Below are 17,598 nucleotides of genomic sequence, written 5' to 3' on the forward strand. Positions count from 1 at the left end.
AATCTTTAATAAAATTTAACTATTAGCACTTATAATATAGAAGGAGCCATAGTGGCTCAGTGGTTAGAATGCAGTATTGCAAGCTAAGTATGCCCACTGCCGGGAGTTCAGTTCCGATGGGGCTCAAAATTGACTCAGACTTCCATCCTTCCGAGGTCGGTAAAATGAGGACCCAGATTGTTGGGGGCAATATGCTGACTCTCTAAACTGCTTAGAGGCCTGTAAAGCACAGTGAAGCGGTATGTAAGACTAAGTGCTATTGCTATTATACAGTAGAATTTTTAAGTAGTGAACTAAAAACATATGATCAACATAAGCAGATGTTAGTAGTTAACATAGGGCTGTATTTATTTGCATTATAATATTATGATAAATATGCATACTTTTGTTTAGGAAACATCTTTAGACAAAGCTGATCTATATTTTTGACAAGATAGTCCACAAACCATATAGAAGAGTCATTTTGCAGATTTACTGCAAAAATAGTTGTATATGCATTACAAAGCTACAACAGAATCAGTATTATAATTCTTGCACACTTTGCTTTATATGTAGATTGGGGGAAAACAACAGGAAGTGATATTTGTTTTAGCACAGCAACTTGAATAATATTAATATCTTCTTATTCATATTGTTAATCTAGTGTATGGGATCTTTTGCAAGGTTTGGCATACAATCAAGAAGTCCTATATTTACACAATACTTTAAAACTTTGTGGTCAATTTTATCAACTGTTTTGATAACACTTATTTATACAATTTACATGGCTACCCCATTCATGAAATGTAACTCAGTACAGCTAACACAGGAGTCAAAACAAAACTAATGCTCATTTTTCTTTTTGCCAAAGTAAAGATTTCTGCTGCTGAAATAAATTCCTGGAAATATAATCCCTATGTTATGACCAGCTTTGATCAATCAAATGGAACACATTTCCTTATTTATATAACTAGCATCCAATACATGAATTACAAGAGAATCTTGTGTCATATAATCTATACTCTCTTAAATAGCCTGCTAATATTGCAACCAGTTTCAACCTCACTGAGCTTAAAATGCTAGTGTTTCACAACAAATGCTCTAATTCAAACATGGTTCCCTGTGCAGGTTCCAGTCATATTTCTAGTTACTTAGGACCAATGAACACAATCAGAACTCTTCTAAACTTGAGCCAAAATATGAAGGGGAAAAGGTGTAGAATTATGTTATCCATGCTAGGCTTCCAGTGATATGGTGTATTATAAGAAATTCTTATAAGAAAAGGGTAGGTCCTGCTGCTAAGCAGTATCAGTGTATTTTCTATCCTTGCCTTTAACAAAAATTGTGTAAATGCTATGACTAAAGATATACTGGTATTCCTTTTCTATGCAATAACAGCCAAAATTATTGCCAAAATAACTGAAATAACAAGCAGCCTTAAAATGTCAATATTTTCTTCATATTCCTTAATTTAAAACATTAGGAGCTGCTTAAAAGCCAGGCTGCATTGCTTTAACCACTACTTTTAAAATAAAACAAATTTTAGAGAAATATTTTTAGCATTAGCTTTCAAGTGAGCAGAGAAATATTAATATGAAATGAGATTATGACATCTCAAGTATCCATAAATTACAACAAGATCTTTGGAGAGAGCAAGTCAGCCCATATGTAACATATACCAGATACAAAGCAAGACTTAAAGCAGCAGCACAGAATACATTGTTTATGTTTATGAGATGCAAACTAAAGTCAGAGAAACAGATTTCTTGCTCCTTCTTCCTTCCTGTAGAAATTCAACATAAATATTAAGCTAAACCTATTACTGAATAACTCAGGAAATTGTTGGTAGGATACTGAGAAAATTACTACAGTGTGTCACAAAGATTGCAAAAAGTAACCAGCTAACCAGCAGCCAAGACAAAACAGGCTGTCTGTAAACAATACACTTCATTGGAAAGTACATGATTACATGCATCTACTCATGGAAATACTCTATGCTTTACAATGAACTGCAGATTTTAAAAAACCCATACAATATAAAATTTAGACACAATTTAGCAGCTATCACTCTCAAAGATATTCTTTCTTAAGGAAAAGTGTGGTCTCTTTGGAGGCTGAAATAATTTAATACTGAAAGTAAAAAAAAAGACCCTCAACCTCATCTTTCAGGAAAAAAGGCAGAAAAAACTAATAATTACTAATATTCCCTGCAGTAATTTAGCCATTTGAAGCAAAACGCTTCTGAGAAAATCAGTTAAATTAGGAAAATAGAGATTTCTTACCAACACATCGGATTAGGAATATTCTACAGAATATAAAGGGCAGTGAAAATAAAAATCATCAAACAAAGAACAAAGATCATGCTATCTGAAAAATGTATTTCTTCGAATGGTTAAAAAAAAAAGGACGGTGGAAAAGATAACCAGAATACCGAAAAAATCAAGCTGTTGTTACACATCAGCACAAAGGAGTCGGATTCCTTTGTTTTACCCCTTTTAGCATCAGTTAACGTTTCGGCCTGCTCGCTTACCTCGGGCAAATTAGGAAACGTATTCAGACTTTCCAAGAAGCACGTATCTTTCATGACCTTTCACACGCTGCTAAGGCACACACACACACACACACACACACACACACACACAAAGACAAATTTCCCAGCCGAAAAGCTCCCTGACAAAGCCTTCCCAGATCACATACACACCAGGTTTTTTGTTTGTTTATTTTTTGGCTAAAGGAAGATGAAGACAGGATGTGGAAACATTCATCTCAAGACGCCTGAGCAATTTCCTTTTTTGAGAAAGAGGACAAAGAACATGCAAACGCAAAACCTACAACAGAAACACAACAGGAGGCTAAAAACAAACGTGTCTCTCTGTGTGTATGTAGGGGTGATGGTGGGGGTGGTGGATAAGGAAGGAGAAAAAGGCGGCGGGAGGGGGAGGCAATTCTTCCTACTCTAAAATTTCCTCTCCCCCCTCCCTCTCCCCCCCCCGGCTATTCCCCCCACCCCACCTCAGTCAAACATTCTTACCTTGTACGGACTGAGAGCCGGGATAGTGACCCGGTATGAACTGGTGGCGTTCCTCTGTATCGAGCTCTCCTCTTCCTCCTCTGCTAACACCAGGTAGACCAGACCCCGCCGCTGCTCCTCGCAGAACGGCAGGGGGAGGAAAAAAGGCTGTAATAAATCAATCACCTCCAGGAAAAACAACCCTTACCCAAATGCCAGGCAGGCAGGGCGGGAGAGCAATTCTGCAGCGGAGCTTTTCAAGTAATCCTGCCAGCGGCTCGCGCCAAAGCGGCCGCCGCGCGCTTTCAAACCCGGGAAGGGGATGGTGGGGAGGGGGGGCAGGGGAACAAAGTAGCTCGCCTCCTTTGTGGCTGGGAACGAGGCGAAAGGAGGACAATTCCCCGATCAACCAACCTCGAGTCTAGAACTAGCCCTCTGGGTCAGCGGTAGCTCCGCCACACATATACATAAAAGGGGGCGGGGGTATGGTGAGCTCATAAAAACGCACCGCCCTCTGGAGGATTCTGGGAAATGTAGTTCTTCAGGTTGGATAGAGGCGCCAAGCGTGAACGGTTCTAACGCCGCCGTGGCGGGTGCCTTTAAACGGGAATGTAACGATTATATTAAACGAGCTGGCTTCGCTCAGTTGCTATAAACTAAAGCAAAGGGAAGAAAGGGAGTGAAAAATTTGCTTCACAAGGCGATTCAACTGGAAAATATTAATTATAGGGCTCACAAAATCTTGATGTATGAAGCGAAATGCTGAATGTGCAGCATCCTTTCCCCCATGACTTAACTTTTTTGGGGGGTAGGGATCAGTGGTGGGTTTCAAATTTTTTTGGAACCTCGTCTGTGGGTGTGGCCTGCTTTGTGGGAGTACCTTGCCATCCATGTGACTGGGTGGGAATGGCTTGCCACCCATATCACTGAGTGGGAGTCCCTGAATTCTTTGCCCCAATGGATAAACTACAATAAGATTAAAATAAGTACACAAAACAATAAAAGAGCTACTTACAGAAGGAAGATGATTGTCCTTGCCAGTCTTCAGTATCACTGACTCCAATGAATGGGCTGCACGAAGAAGAGACACAGAAATGAACTCTTCCATTGCATGCACTGCATTAGGATGAAACAAGCACACAAAACAATAAAGACAGCTACTTACAGAGGGACGATTACTGCCTTGCCGGTCTTCTGCACACCACCACCTTACCACCTTGCTCCAATAACCTGCACAAAGAAGAGACACAGAAAAGAGGACTTTAATCGCATGCACTGCATTAGGATGAAACAAGCACACAAAATAATAGAAAAGGAAGATTACTGTCCTTTTCTCTGTCTTCTGCACTACCACCTCACCACCTTGCTCCAATAACCTGCACAAAGAAGAGACACGGAAAGGAAGACTTTAATCGCATGCACTGCATTAGGATGCGAACAAGCACACAAAATAATAGAAAAGGAAGGTTACTGTCCTTTTGTGTGTTGAAGTCACCCACTGACCACCTTGCTCCAATGAATGGCAGGCACAAAGAGATACAGAAAGGAAGACTTTAATTGCTTGCACTACTATATTAAGGATGAAACAAGCACACAAAGCAATAAAACAGCTACTTATATAGGAAAGATGACTGTCCTAGTGGTCATACTCTGTTGTCTCTTCATCCTGTTAAATAATACTAACTGCAGAAGAAATAAAACAATATTGGACTCAATTGTGGTGGTAAGCTGAGGACTACACTGCAGGTAACAGAAGGGACCTCTGTTTTCACCCAACAATGTAGTCTTTTCAGGATGGATGTCTCCCAACAAACAGGAAAGATATAGTCTTTCATCCAAGAAGTTAGATCAAGAATGAATGTCATAGGTAGATTCACAGAGCAATACAGATTTCTTTTTCTGAAATTTAGTTCTCAGGTCAAACAAACAGGAATATATGAATTAGGTTCAGTACTTAGGTCAGTCCAAGTAGCTATTCAAGAGTTAGTGGTTAGAAGCAATGGTAAAGCAAGATATGGATTTAAAACCAGAAATATTTTGTTGGCTATTTGAAAGGGAATACAATACATATTTAATTTTACACATGTTAGCAGCTGCTGGAATTGTGTTTGCACAACAGTGGAAAAACAGAGATATGAAAATGAATAAATATTAGAATGTGCAGGAATAAATAAATTGACAATTAAAATCAAGAAGGTTTTGAATACTTTTTCACGTGGGATTTGTTTTAGCAATTGCTAACTAATGGAAACAGAATTAGAAATCTAAAAGTATGAAAGAAAACACCAATTATGTAAGGAAAGGTCACTAAAATGTATAAGGAAATATTATTAGTACTTGATCATTATTAATGTGTAGATAACTGTGGGACATTACACACCCACAAACTATGACAGTGCCAGGAAAACACCAAAAAATAACAATTCCCCCCCAAAAGACTGCAGATGAAACCTGTTTTTTTCCCTAACCCTAAGGACAGGAAAGACAAAGCCACTGGAATAAAAAACATCAAGGCATTGTGGGAAATTATAAAGGACAGTGCCAGGAAGCTCACAGAACCAGCAACCATCTCACAATTACCTAAACAACCAGGTGTCACACAGAAACACACAAAATCTGGCAAAGCTGCCTTGCACCAACTTGGCCTGCCCATAGAAAAGCAGCCATTTTGGAGACAACTTCAGGTCCCCGAAGGCGACGGACGTGTGCGTCCACCGCTCGTATCTTCGGTGGGCTCCTTTCAGGAGCACAGGGGGCCTTGGAGGGGCTCCCTGCCATAGGGCGGCTTGCTGGGACCCCCTGGATTGGCGGCAGCCACAGGGGGGGGGTTCCAGCTTCGCCTCAGGAGCCGGGGAGCGTGGGGGGTGCATGGCGGTGCTGTGCGCTGTCGCTGCGCGCCTTCGCCGATCGGATTCTGGAAGGAAAGAATGAATTAGACGTTACAGCTGAAGTGCGCAGAGGTGAAAAGTTTCCCTCGATCTCCTTTAAATCTACTTAATTGATGAACAGCAGCTTCTCTAAATTGTGGATTCAATCCTTTGAAGTGTTAAGATTGGAGGGGGGGATTTTCCACCCCCCCTCGGAAAAGGCGGCACTCGGAATATCTCTCTCACTCGGAGGAGAGAGAGAGAGAGTTAAAAGTTAACTTTCACTTCCATTTGCAATGGGAGAATGATTTTTGCTACAACTGCAAGAGATAATTGCTGAGTTGTTTTCTTAAACTACCTTATGGAAACTTTGGACATGTTGCTCCCCATCCTCTGTGAAGGCGGAGCCAAGATGGCCAACTTCCTCCTTCTTCTTTGCTTTTACGAATGAAGTTTCCCCTTTGAAAGAATTTCTGGCTTTGTATTACTCTACACCCCGGAGATCTCCTGGCGCCTCTCTTCTTATGTGGTCCCCTTGGATTTGGAGTACTTGATTCTTATCCCCTGGCTTGTAGCTGTATAGGAGGACTAACTTTCACTTCTGGGCTTGTTTGTCTCCACGATCCCTCCGACATGTGTATTCCACAGACGCCATTTCTTTTGTATAAGACTTACAGCTATCTCTGAACTTAATGTGGGACCTAAAAAGCCACCGCCTGGTAAGGCATCTTCGGCCCCGACATCTTCTACGTCTAGCCCAATTACACAACAGACACAAATGGCCTCATTTCTACAACCTAAAACAACAAGACAACAACAAAAATACAAAAAAGAGGAGTTCCGGTTCCGGCGGCAGCAGCGACGGGCAGCTCTTTGCCCGCTCTGGCTCTCCGGTGGGTTTCCCCACTCCTTGGGGGGCACAGGACACCCCGCAGAGGGGTCCTGCCGGAGGGGCGGCATCGCGGGGAGCTCCTGCAGCGGCGGCAGCCGGCGGGAGGTCTCTCTCGCGCCCAAGGCACCGGGGAGCTAGATCGGAGGGCGCCTCGCGTTTTTGCGCCTCGCGCCTCGCTAAAGCCGACTGGAGAATGAAACAATAGAAGGAAGCAGCTGCGGTGCGGTGAGGTTGCTTCTCTCTTCATGCCCTATTTTGCACGAAGAATTAGTCAGCTTTCTTTAAAATAACTTTCGGAGCATTCTGGAGGCGCGGCTGGAGGGAGGGGGTTTTCCCCCCCCCTTGGACAAGCGGCGAGGAATAATTTTGCTCTCAGCCCCCGGGGAAGGAGGAGGGGGGAGAGCCAACGAATGAAGCCTCACCCAGGTTGAGATGATTTTCTTTTCAATTTAATTTCACTTTCTACTGTGATTTGAGGACTTTTGGAACTTTTTAAAACTTTGTTATGCCTCTGTGCCCAAAACTGGCAGGGCAAGATGGCACACTTCCGTTGTCTTTATGAATTGTGAAACCTGACTCCACCTTTAAAATTCAGGCTTCCGGTCTTTGTCTCCGTGTCTCCCAGAGGAATCTCTTGTGGATTGGTATTTTTTGAACTTTCTAGGGGAAACCTTTCATCTATTGCCAGACTTATTAGAGAGATTCTCTTCTGCCTGGTTCTTCTGCTCCCGGACCTCACCTGGCTACCCTTCTTTTCTAACTGTTTATCTTATATATGGACTGAACTTCTAATGTTATAAAGGATGGCATCTAAAAGACCACCTCCTGGGAAACCTGGCTTTGCCACGTCTGCTCCAACATCTGCAACATCCAGTCCAGCCACACAGTCAAAGATAACAGAACTGATGCAACCTAAGACTACAGAGATGGACTTTCAACAAATGCTTCAACAAATCTTACAGGGCCAGGAGGAAATCAAGAAACAGCTAAGGGAAATGAAAGATGAAATTAAAGAAAATCAAGCCCAAATTTATAAGAACTCACAAAGACTGGATCTTGTGGAAGGGGGGGTGGAAGAGGTGAGGGGGTGGTGGAAGCTGTGCAGAAAGGGAACAAAGATCTTGACATCCAACAGATGAAATTAGAATTTGAGAGAATGTCCTATTATCTTAGATTTCAAAATGTTATAGAAGAAGATGGGGAAAATATAAGGGACATCATGACAAACATTCTGGCTGACTACACACACAAAGAAAAACAACAGATGGGGTGGGATATAGACCTGGTTTATAGAGTGAACTCAGCTTATGCTAGAACACACAATGTACCCAGGGAGGTTCACATTAAATTCCTTAGAAAAAGCACAAGAGATGAAATTCTGGGTGTACAAAGGGGGCAAGCATTGACATATCATGATATGGAGATAACCATTCTGAAGCAGATCCCTAAGAAGATTAGAGAAAAAAGAAAAAATTATTCGCAATTAGCGAATAAATTATACCAGAAAGTGGTGTGGTTTAGATGGTTGATGCCTGAAGGTATGCTGATATTCTGGGAGGAGACAAGAATCAGAATTAATTCACCCATAGAGGCGCAGGCCTTTATGGAAAAAAATAAAACACTCCTAGAGAAACCACTAGACACTACAACGGACACGCAGGACACGGGAGGGACCAGAGCTCTGCCAGTGGAGGGAGATGGGGCAATAGCAAGAAGACTCAGATCACAAAAATAAACAAGAAAATCATATTATTATAAACTGACCGAAAGTGAAAATGGAATTATATTTGGATTTTATACTGTAATGTTTAATTTGATTGAATTTAATAATAGAACTAATATGCTGATTGTAATCAATTATATACAAATGCATTATATATAAATGTATACTATGGGTATGGAGGGAGGGGCGCCTTTCACATTTTGCAACTGCCAAAATTTGTATACCTGTCCATTTACCCTTTTCCCTATAAATCTTGAAAAACCAATAAAATTTTGACAATAAAAAAAAAATACAAAAAAGATACAAAAAGAAAATTGCAACATTGTAATAATAACACTGCTGCTCGGAGGCTAGAAGTTTGTGTATTGGAAATGAAACACTTTTATTTTCTCTCACTGATTATCCTGGCTTGGCACTTCAAGGTCTTACTGTTTGTTTATAGAGAGTGATAAGAAGAAAAGCACACAGATGTTCCTTTGAAGTATATTTTTAAACAGAGAAAGGTGAAAATGAAATGATTATTGTGAATTGATGCTTAATCTTTGTTTAAACCTTCCAAGTTAGAACAGCAGTGTTTGTTAGCTGGAGATAATGGCACAATTTCAACAGCAGAAAGAAGTTTTAAGTCTGCAAAAGATATTCTCAGAAATACAGAAATTATCAAATACATGTGAGAGGATAGAGAAGAAGTTGGATGACTTAGTTCATTTAACAGCAAAATATGATGGTGAAGTTGAAGATGTTCATCAAATGGAAAAAGTGGAGGCTAAAATCCAAAAAATACAAGAGGAAAATGAATACAAAGAAATTAAAATTGCTGATATTTATGGTGATTGGTTTGTTTCTGAAAATGGAAAGAGTGCAATACTGAAAGAGGAATTAAATGGAGAGGAAACCTATCCCAGATGGCAAGATACAGAAGAAGAAAAAATAAAAGAATTTAGGGATTTAAAGAGAGACGTCTTATTAGCAATAGTTTTGATAACACCACCGACAATCAAAGATAAGCTGATTAAGGAAACAGAAGAAGGGCATCGAAATTACATCAGAGATTTTATAAGCAAAGAGTTGCTAAGAGGAGTCCATACAAAGTTGATTAAGGAGATGATTAGAGGACTGACACCACAAATGGCAGAAGATATGAGACTTTTTTGCTATTGGAAAGATACAGGTTGATAGATGGAAGAGTATAATTTAAAACTAGTTAAACTAGTTAGTGAAATGTAGTGATAATAGATAAAGTTAAATAAATAATTGATAATGATAATAATGTATACAATGTGTAGTGTCATGATAAGCAATAATGGGATATGAATATTGAATGGTACCCATGAAAGGAAGATTAGAAATTCTTTTGGATTATATATAAAGGTTAATAAAAAAGAACTGTTAGATATAGTTAAGTTTTGAATATTAGGGGGAAAATGTTATGATACAGGATATAGTTAAATAAAGGAGGGATAATGATAATGTATATAAGGTATGGGTACAACATAAGGAAATTGGATGTAAATTGTAAACAATGATTTGGAACGAAGGATTAGAAAATTTTGTTATTAAATATTATGGATGTTTAGCTAGAATAGGACATAAGGATTCAGTGTTATTGGAGGATTTTAGAAATAGTAAATGAAATGTCAGTATGTGGTTATATATTAAATCTTGGTATATTTTATGATGAAGGACGTTTAAACAATTATAGTCAAATGAAAATGGAGGTATGATGATGGTAACATGTATAAATATCTGAGTTAAAATACTTGAGTTAATATGAATTATGTTTGTTGACTGTGGAAGAGATGCCCATAAGCCTTTTTGAACTGATACACTTCCTACAGTATGTAAAGGAGGATATGTTGTGTTTGTTTTGAAAAAAAACTTTTTATAAAAAAAACCTCTTTGGGGCAATATGAATATTAGAGCTTCAGCAGTTCAGCTTTAACACCAGTATTCAGAATTTGATACTTAACTACTTAGAACAACCAAAATATTTTTTGAGCAATCTCAAAAATATATAAGCTATTATTGCAATTAGAAATAGGAGTTTGACCCCATGGTTTAAAGGAAGTTTAGGATGCTAATCTTGATAAATTCATACAGGGGACAAATTGATAAGAATTATGGAAACTGGATGGATTTGCTTCAACTTCAATGCAACAACTGTAGTGGAAAATTGTATGTTGCTGGAACTTGACCACTTTTTGATTTGCACATATATATCTCAGAATTATTCATTCAGAAGTTGGAAAGGGTATAAAAAGTTTTTATTTGCAATGGTCATGTAGTAAAGCTACAGTGTTTCCTGTTTGCATAAATGTTTTGTAGATTACTAAATAATAATTACAAATTATTGCTAAACAAATAATTGAATGCTCCTAAAGTTAGATTTACTGCACTTATTTATAGGACTGAATTTCAGGCTTAAAAATAAAGAATTTATTATCTGCTCAATTTTAGCAGCTGAAATAATAATTGCCCAACACTGGAAAACTATAGATAATATAACAATTGTGATGTAGATGAATATGACTTCTTCAATTGCTACATTAAAAAAAATCACAAAATTAAAATAAGGGAACATCTGAGCCAGGAACTATAAGACTATCAAATTTGGAGGAATTTTATAGTATTATTTTAATAGCAAGACCATAATATGATAAATCTGTATGTGTACTGTATCTGTCTTTACTTTTCAGTACATTTGTTTGTATTTTCTATATCTTATTCTTTATGCATCATAGATTTATGTCATTTAGTTACTTGATATTATTTATTAATCATAATTCAATTATTTTTGAATGTTGTGAAAGGAGCATTTATATAGTTAAATCAGTGATCCAGCTTCCAAGATATTTACTATTAGGTGAAGTCTAATATGTTAAAACTGAAAATTGGAGCAGTTCCCAGATTTCAAAATTAAGAGAATCTCTGTTTTCTGGCTAGCACTCCTGAACAAAGTTGCAGTTTGGGGTTGCTCCTGGATTCAGCATTTTATTTGATGACTTCCTTACAGTTATATACCTAATATAAATATTCTTGAAAACACAGACTAGCTGCTGTGTTTTAGGCATTGGCAAACACCAGATTAGACTTCTATGGTGTGTTTTATTCAAAGGTATGAGATCAATTGGGGTGCCACGGCACACATATATTGTGAACTGGTATCATTGCTGCCAAGTCAGCTTCAAGCTATCCAAACTCCTAACAATTCAGAACTAAGTGATTGTGTAGACCATCTTAGTTCTGTATTCTTATACGTATATGTTAGACTTTCTTGGGAAGCGTGTTAATAGCAAGCTGACTAGTCCTACATAAATACTATTTTTAACTGTTACTTTATAGCAGCTTTTCTACTATAGGAAGTGGAAGATAGATATGTTTTGCATTTTGGTGGTAGGTTCTCCACCTTAAATATTTGAATTGTTTGTTTATTCATGTCCGAAACATCACAATTAAAATAAGGCATAATTTTATATGACATAAAATTTAAAATATAAAATACAAAATTAAAATACATACATATAGTATATGTACAGATTAAACAGATCTTGCCCTGGGCAAGATATGTTTATTATTGGAATAAATAGGAGGTATACAGATCAAATAAATAACAAGTAAGTTATAACAGCGTATAAGTATTGTGATAATATTTATCTTAGAAAAAAACTACAATCTTAGTGTTTCAAGATTTATATTCAAGGTTATATTTTATTTTTTGTGCTTATACATTTGTACAAGTTTATAAGTTTATGCAAGTGCATCAGGTTTAACCATATCTATTTTGGCTTTATATTTGGTGTCGATTTTTTAAAAAACAGAGAAAAATTTCTTAAACAGTTTGTAGACTCATCCTCCTTTCTCCCAAAGTGGGAAAACTGGCCGTGATCACCATTTTTAAAATGTTTTTTCTTTAATCTCATCTCTAGTCCATAGCAGAGGCAACTTCATTTAACTCTTCCAGTTTTCAAGTAAAAACTTTTGAGCAATTTATACCGTGGATACAATCTAGCAGACCTCATTGATGCAACAAAAAGTAAAGAACATCATATGTGGTCAACTTCGTTATAGTGAGACAGTAAGGTTCAGTGATTGTGGCAGCAAATTTTGACATAGTTCCTTTTATTATGAAATTTATATGCAGCTCATCCCTGCCAAGAGGCAAATTAGGGGCTTACAACAAGTAAAAGGAAAAAAAAATAAAACACTAGAATATTAAAATAATAAATATTAGTAGAAAAATTAACCTTAAAATTGGCAAAGTTGGAGAGGAAGGGAGAAAGCTACACTTAGGGGCAAAGTAGAATCTTCTTTTAGCCTATGCCATTTGGACTGGTGGATAAACTTTAATGTGTCCCTCTGAGTAGTTCCTTGTGTGTTAACTTCCTCTGAACCGAATTTGCACAGCCTTAGGTAGCTGCATGATTAAGTTCTAGTAACATCCAGTGATACCTCTTTCACATGCTAATCATGTCAGGACATGTGAAGAGAATGTAAACAAAATGATCATGAGTTGATGAATGAATGCAGGCTTGCAGTCTGATGCACAGATAAGGAATCTAAAAGGCAATCTGTTGTCAGATAGGATGTTATATCATATCATCCTTATGTGATGCTTTACATGATAATACCAGTAAAAAAGGAACACTTTAATTCTCCAAGTGCTTTTATCTAAATCTGTACAGGTATAACATAAGAGAAGAAGAACAAAAAAGCGGGGGGAGCAGAGGGAAAGGATGATGGTGAACAAATTCATAAATGAATAGAGGTGGCCCAATCACAAAGGTTGATTCTTAAAGTATCAAAGTATTTTGTGATTTTTTACATTAGTGGATTCATTGCCATTAATATAGTGACCGAATGTAGACTGCCATTCCAACAGTCTACATTCAGGACTTATTTAAATATATTCACATGGAAGAGAAGAAAATATTTACACAACCAAAAATGTTCAGTGAGCTATTCAGTTATTCAATATGGAAAACAAACCAGGTGTGGCTTAATTTTAATCCAGGAGTCCCCAACCTGTGGGCCATGGCCCAGAACAGGTTTGTGGTCTATTTGCAACTGGACCACATGAGTGGCTGGCTGGTGCACACACTTGCACAGGTAGGCACAACCCCACTCATGCAAGCATTTTGGAGTTCACAGCCCCACTCACGTGACAATTGCCTGTGTTTGCGGCCCCACTTGCCTGAGTGTTGTGGGCACTTGCAAACCCACAAGCGCTGCTTTAATCTATTATCCTTGTAAAATTATTAAGAGCTGTTAAAATTGACTCAGGTCATTTGTTAACATAACAAATGGCGGTCCAACTTACTTTCTGATTTAGCAGACCCAAATGTCTGCTTTTACAGACATGGAATGTTTTTGCACAGTAAGCACGCAAATGCTGGAAATGATTATTTGCCCAATTTTGCTAAAGCGTTGCAGTCCTTACAGAAGTTTCAGATACACACATTTGGCATTTGTTATATGAGTTTACCAAATCAAGAAGTAGAAATGAAACAATTTATCACAGGTTTAACTAATATTTGTTCATTTACTTGGCCAACTGATATAGTCTCTCTTCTTAGCAAGCAACTCTAGGTAGCGAACAATATTTAAAATCACATCTACAAAATGTAAAAAAATAATAATAACCAAGAGAGATACAAAAATCACTAACACAACCAGGAGATGGATCTCTTCATACCCATGTGGCTCAAGGCCTGGGCACAAAAAGACATCTTTAGTGCCTTACAAAAGACCAGCAGAGCCATGGCCAATCTAATGTTTGGAAAGAGAACAGTTATGATAGTCCTCATTTTAATAACCACAATTGGTCATTAGGCAAAGTTGTTGCTAAGTGAAACATCATTATTTTACTGCCATTTTCTTTTGCTTTATAGACCTGTGAAGACTGTAAAATCACGGACTGGTTGCAAAGTTATTTTCCATCCCTTGTAACTGCAAATTTCCCCTATAGGAGGCAGTCACTAAATGATAATGACCTGTATGATTTTTATCTAAAATGTTCTTAAAGTTCATATAATAGAAATGGTATTTATCTAAAAAGAATGATTCGAGGGTGTGTAAGATGTTTCACTCAATCAGAAATGTCCACCCAACCAGGACAGGCTGGGATGAATGTGGTCAGAGCTTCTTCCTTTGGTTGTGCTGCCACCTTCCTTCTTCACTCTCCCCAAAGCAAAGAGGAAGGCAGTCAGAAAGTTGAAGTCTTTTACCCTTTTCTGTTAAGAAAAACTAATCCAAGCCCAGCAACTGGTAATGAGTTTGTAGAGATCTGCAATGTGTTACTAGAGCACATCATCCAGCCAGGACATAGTGGCATCAAAAATGTGTTTTAAATAGAATTTTCTTTATTCCTCTGTGCAACAGCACAAGAGAAACATGGATGAGTATTCAGTTTAGAAAAAGAGGACTTGACTCAAAGACTAAACCAAAGAAAATAGAGAAGCCTATCCAAAATGGAGACTAAATTTTATGGGGAAATAGTGATGAAAATAATGAGTCAAAGTTTTAAACATATCCAGAATAAATTCTAAACTCTTGCCCAGTATAATAAATTACTTTAGAATGCAACTTGACAACCACATTAACATGCAATGCATCAGACTTCCGGTTCCGGTGGCTACGGCGACGGGCAAGAACTTTGCCCGCTCCCGCTCTTCGGTGGGCTTCCCCCGTCTTCGGGGGGGCACAGGACGCCCCGGAGAGGCGTCCTGCCGAGGGAGCGGCTCGCGGAAGGCTCTGGCACTGGCGGCGGCTGGTGGGGGCTTCTCCGCTTTGCTCCAGGCACCGGGGAGCAATTTCGGAGGGCGCGCCTGCGTCTCGCTCAATGCCGATCGGAGAACACAAAACTGAAGGAAGCAGCGGCGGTGCGGTGAGATGCTTCCTCTCTTCATTCCCTTACTTTTGAGTTGATGGACTTTTCAGTAATTTTAAAAGTTAATCTTTCGGATTTTTCTTGGAGGAGTGGCTGGAGGGGAGGGGGATTTCCCCCCCCCCCTTGGACAAGCGGCTTGAAAAAATTTTGCTCTCGTCCCCAGGGGAAGGAGGAGGGGGGAGAGCCAACTAATGATGCCTCACCCCAGTAAAAGTGTTTTTCATTGGACTTAGTTCCAGAACTTATTGATGACCTGAGAACTTTGTGAACTTTTAAAATTTTTCCTATGCCTCTGAGCCCAAAGCTGGCAGGGCAAGATGGCACACTTCCGTTGTCTTCATGAACTGTGAAACCTGACTCCACCTTTAAAATTCAGGCTTCCGGTCTTTGTCTCCGTGTCACCCAGAGGAATCTCTTGTGGATTGTTATTTCCTGAACTCTTTGGAGAAAAAACTTTCATCTATTGCTAGACTGATTAAAGAAACTCCCACCTGTTTGGATCTTCTGCCTCCTGGACTCATCTGCCTGCTCTACTTCTCCAGCTGCCCAGTCTCTACACTGACTGATCTCTTTGTTTTATAAACCATGTCTCCGAAAAGACCACCCCCTGGGAAACCTGGCTTTGCTACTTCTGCACCGACATCTGCAACATCCAGTCCTGCCACACAGTCAAAGATCACAGAACTGATGCAACCTAAGAGTACAGAGATGGATTTGCAACAAATGCTCCAGAAACTCATACAGGGCCAGGAAGAAATTAAGAAACAATTAAAAGAAATGAAGGAAGAAATTAAAGAGAATCAAGTCCAAATTTATAAGAACTCACAGATACTGGACCTTGTGGAGGGTGGGGTGGCGGAGGCGAGAGGGGGGGTAGAGGCTTTACAGAAGGGAAACAAAGAACTTGATATCCAACAAATGAAAACAGAGTTTGAGAGAATGTCCTTTTATCTTAGATTTCAAAATGTAATAGAAGCAGATGGGGAAAATATAAGGGACATTATGACTAATATTTTAGCTGAATACATACACAAAGATAAACAGCAGATGGAATGGGAGATAGATCTGGTTTATAGAGTGAATTCAGCATATGCCAGAACACACAATGTACCCAGGGAGGTTCATATTAAATTCCTTAGGAAAAGCACAAGAGATGAAATTCTGGGTGTACAAAGGGGGCAAGCATTGACATATCATGACAGGGAGATAACCATCCTGAAGCAGATCCCCCAAAAAATTAGGGAGAAAAGGAAAAACTATTCGCAATTGGCGAATAAACTATACCAGAAGGGGGTGTGGTTTAGTGGTTGATGCCTGAAGGTATGCTGATATTCTGGGAGGAGACAAGAATCAGAATCAATACACCCATAGAGGCACAGGCCTTTATGGAAAAAAATAAAGCGAACCTAGAAAAAACAGAAGACGCTACAACGGTCATACAGGACACGGGAGGGGCCGGAGCTCTGCCAGCGGGGGGTGAAGGGGCAACACCAAGAAAGCTCAGATCACAAAAATGAATAAGAAAACCACAATGTTATAAACAGACCGAAAGTAATAATGAAATTATATCTAGACTATATATCATAACTATACAAATTGATTGAAAACTCTTTTTTCTAGAATTAATATGCTGATTTTTTATGATTATGTATTAATGTTTTATACTTAGATGTATTTTATGAGTTTGGAGGGAGGAGGCGTCTGCCACACTTGCAACTGCCAAAATTTGTAACCATTCCACCTACCCTTTTCCTTATAAATGTTTTAAAAAACCAATAAAAATTTTTTGAAAAACAAAAACAAAAAAAAACATGCAATGCATCAGTCCTAGAGCCAAATTTTATAAAATGCTGGTGGAAAAGTTGCTGCCATGATGTACAGTTCTGTTCTTCCTCAGTAATCAGCCCAACAAGGGGTGCTATTCTTACAGTTTTAATGCCTGCAAGTTACCAACTAGGAGTTCCTCCTGGCTAAATTTCTCTTCCCACTAATCATAATTTGCTGGTAGAAAAAGCAACTACTCACTGTCCCAAAGGTGATTTTTCAGGAGGCAACTGGGCTTCCTTGTTTTTTCTTTGAAGACATTTCACTTCTCATCCAAGAAGCTTCTTCAGCTCTGACTGGATGGTGGGGAATGGAAGGATTTATACCTTCCTTGCAGACAGCTGGACATTGACATCTTTTTAGAGGCACTTGGAGATAGTTCTGTGTCCGCAGGATCACCTGAGTAATGCTAATGGT

The 17,598-nt window shown here is 38.8% G+C and overlaps 1 protein-coding gene across 2 annotated transcripts in view; it reads right to left on the minus strand.

The window, feature by feature from the left end:
- Window positions 1-3,430, minus strand: part of PELI1 (pellino E3 ubiquitin protein ligase 1) — a 68,097-nt gene extending 64,667 nt beyond the window's left edge. The window contains exons 1-2 of one of the 2 annotated variants that reach the window (XM_081940865.1): window positions 3,404-3,430; window positions 3,011-3,090 (exon numbers count right to left, since the gene is read on the minus strand). The gene's annotated coding sequence lies outside the window, so the exon portion shown is untranslated. The other variant, XM_081940866.1, reaches the window with a different exon arrangement.
- Window positions 3,431-17,598: the final 14,168 nt, after the last annotated feature.

The sequence above is a fragment of the Natrix helvetica genome, assembly GCF_964273705.1.
Source record: "Natrix helvetica genome assembly, chromosome: 2".
In the NCBI taxonomy this organism is placed as follows: domain Eukaryota; kingdom Metazoa; phylum Chordata; class Lepidosauria; order Squamata; family Natricidae; genus Natrix; species Natrix helvetica.